Genomic DNA, 3,489 nt, shown 5'->3' with positions numbered 1-3,489 from the left:
TAACCCAAGAAAGTCACTTCTTTTATTGTTTTATTGTTCTGTTCTTGCATTCTATTAGTAGTAGTTGTTTAAAACCATCCAAATTATCGGTTGCACTTAGATTAAGTACGTACTTGCATTCTCGGTGCTTTGAAATCCCTTAGAATTGGTTCGACAATCTTTTATACTACATCATTTGTCTTAGGAGCCTTGAAAACTCCTAACATCAAATTAGCGCCGTTGCCAAATTCTGAGTAGATTTGAACATTGAGATTTAGTCAGTTGCTTGAGAATAAGTTATTTTTATTTTCTTTTGTTACTGATTCTCCTTCTTCACCTCCATTTAATTTACAGGTGTATGAACTTGAGGAGCAGGGGTCCATCAAACCTAGTTCCAAGAGCTGCAAACATCAGAGCTTTAGAGAGAGAGTGTGCTAGAAAGAGAAGAGAAGAAGAGCAACAGGCTCACTTGCAGAGATTGGATACTGATATGGGAGACATACCTCAAAATGATGCGGACGCCAATGGAGCTAACAACGTTCCACAAAACCAACAGCGAGCAGCTCGACCCATTGGCACTTATGACCGCCCCAACATTCATGGTCATAGATTGGGAATCCGAGCACCAGCTGTAGCAGCCAACAACTTTGAGATCAAATCAGGACTCCTCAACGTGATCGAGAACAACAAGTATCATGGCTTGGCTCTAGAGGACCCATTTGATCACTTGGACAGGTTCGACAGCTACTGTGGGTTGTCAAAGACCAATGGTGTGTCCGAAGATGCCTTAAAGCTCAAGCTATTCCCTTTCTCTTTGGGGGATAAGGCACGTCAGTGGGAGAAGTCTCTACCCAGCGACTCTATAACCACCTGGGATGACTGCAAGAAAGCATTTTTGGAGAAGTTCTTCTCTACTTCAAGAACTGCTAAGCTGAAAAATGAGATTTCCAGCTTTCAACAGAAGAACTTGGAAGGATTCAGTGAAGCCTGGGAGAAATTCAAGGGCTACCAAGCTCAATGCCCACACCATGGCTTCTCTAAGGAAAGCTTGCTGAGCACATTCTACCGGGGTGCTCTTCCTAAGTACAGGGCCAGACTGGATACAGCTAGCAATGGGTTCTTCTTGGGGAGAACTGAGGAAGATGCAGAAGAGCTGGTTGACAACATGGTAAAGAGTGATGCAGTCTACAGTGGAGACCACGACAGAGGCAGTAGATCAGATGACAAGCAGACGAGGAAGGAGTTGAAAGCTCTACAGGATAAGATAGACATCCTCATTGCTGATAAAGCCACCCAAGAGCAGCTGCACTTTGTTGGTAACCCAAGCCAAGAGACACCACCTGTTGTCCATGAGGTTGAGGGTTTGGAAGGTCAAGAAGAGCTGTGTTTTATCAACAACAATGGTAGCTGGTACAAAAAAGAGCCCAACTTTCAGTACAACAACTACCAACAGAAATCCTATTCCAACAACCAACAGAGTGGTTATCAGCCTCGGAACAACCAGCAAGGCAGCTATCAGCCTCAACAAAACCCTCCTCATGGTTTCAACAACAAAGGACACCATTCTTCCCAACAACAAGCTAATCCTTCTACCTCTACTCCTCAAGTCAGCAGCACTGATGCCCTACTGAAATAAATCTTGGAGTCTCAGACAAGAAGTGAGAAGCATGTTGGCTATGAGTTGAAGAACCTTCACTCAAAGATTGATGGAAGCTACAATGAGCTCAACAACAAGTTCAAACCTTGGAGAACCAGTTTGCTGCCATGAACACTCAACAAAATCGCCAACAAGGTTCTTTACCTGGAAAATCTGAGCAAAACCCCAAGGAGACCATGAAAGCTATCACCCTCAGGAGTGGTAAGGAGTTACCTCAGAGAGCTCTCACCAAGGATGCTGAGAAACAAGGTGAGGGGGTTGCCATCAACATAGATGATGAAGTGGTGATTGTTGATGAGAAAATCAATGATGAAATCTTGGAGAAGATTGTGGAAGCCAAAGGTAAAGGAAAGGTTGGGGAAGAGAAGAAAACAGTGAAAGATGGTGAAGTTGTTGCTCCAGCAAGTGAGAATTCTTTTGTTCCTCCTCCCTATGAACCCAAACTTCCATTCCCTGGTAGATTCAAGAGGCAGCTGCTAGAGAAGTACAAAGCTCTATTTGAGAAGCAAATGAGTGAAGTTCAAGTCACAATGCCCATCATTGATGCTTTCATGCTGATTCCTCAATATAGCAAGTTCCTGAAAGATGTTGTAGCTGCAAAGAAGAAAGAGATGGAGGGCATGATGATTCTCACTCATGAGTGCAGTGCCATCATCCAGAGGCTTGTTGTTCCAAAGAAGCTAGAAGATCCAGGATGCTTCACATTACCTTGTGCTCTTGGACCTATGGTATTTGATAGATGTCTCTGCGATTTGGGAGCTAGTGTCAGCTTGATGCCTTTATCTGTTGCTAAGAAGCTTGGTTTCACTCAGTACAAGAAGTGTAGACTGTCTCTGGTATTGGCTGATCGTTCAGTGAAGTACCCTGTGGGTATCTTGGAGGACCTCCCCGTTATGGTTGGAAACTATGAGATCCCTACAGACTTTGTGGTGCTTGAGATGGGTGAGGAAGCTCAAGATCCCTTAATCCTTTGAAGGCCTTTCTTAGCTACAACAGGAGCAATTGTTAATGTGAAAGAGGGCAAGATTGATCTCCACTTGGGTAAAGGGCATGTTCTTCACTTTGACATCAAGGAGGTAATGAAGAAACCAACAGTTCAAGGGCAAGTTTTCTACATTGAAGAGATGGACGCCCTTGCTGATGAGCTCCTTGAAGAGTTGTCACTAGAAGACCCTCTACAGCATGCTTTGACGATAGAGAGAGAAGCTGAAGTGATTGAGAACCTGGAGAGTGCTGCCTATGGGATGATGATGGATTCACACAGAGGATTTGGTAGTAAGGATCAGTATGAGGAGCTGCCACAAGTGGTTCATCAAGAAACCTCAGTCATTCAACAAGAGGACACCCAGCAAGACGACTGGAGCGAGCTTAAGGCGCCTAAAGTGGAGCTTAAACCTCTCCCCAATGGTGTAAGGTATGCATTCCTTGGTCCTAATGAAACTTACCCAGTCATTGTGAGTAGTGAACTTACTGAAACTGAGCTATCTGAACTTTTGAAAACACTTAAAAGATTTAGAAAAGCAATAGGTTACTCTCTTGATGACATCAAAGGAATATCACCCTCTTTGTGTATGCATAGGATACATCTTGAGGATGAATCAATGACTTCTGTCGAGCATCAAAGAAGGTTAAATCCTAACCTGAAGGATGTTGTAAAGAAAGAGATTCTTAAACTCTTAGATGCTGGTGTTATTTACCCTATTTCAGATTCTAAATGGGTATCTCCTGTGCATGTTGTGCCAAAGAAGGGTGGTATAACTGTAATTAAAAATGACAAGGATGAATTGATACCAACAAGAACAGTCACTGGTCATAGAATGTGTATTGATTACCGAAAACTGAACTCTGCATCT

At 43.3% G+C, this 3,489-nt stretch overlaps 1 non-coding gene across 1 annotated transcript; it reads right to left on the bottom strand.

Moving 5' to 3' along the window:
* Positions 1-907: 907 nt before the first annotated feature.
* LOC125586614 lies at positions 908-1,014 on the bottom strand. The gene has a single exon (XR_007323151.1). It is a non-coding gene; the product is annotated as a small nucleolar RNA R71 (small nucleolar RNA).
* Positions 1,015-3,489: the final 2,475 nt, after the last annotated feature.

Source organism: Brassica napus, chromosome C4 (genome assembly GCF_020379485.1).
Source record: "Brassica napus cultivar Da-Ae chromosome C4, Da-Ae, whole genome shotgun sequence".
NCBI lineage: Eukaryota > Viridiplantae > Streptophyta > Magnoliopsida > Brassicales > Brassicaceae > Brassica > Brassica napus.
This window is presented reverse-complemented; position numbering and strand designations above follow the sequence as displayed.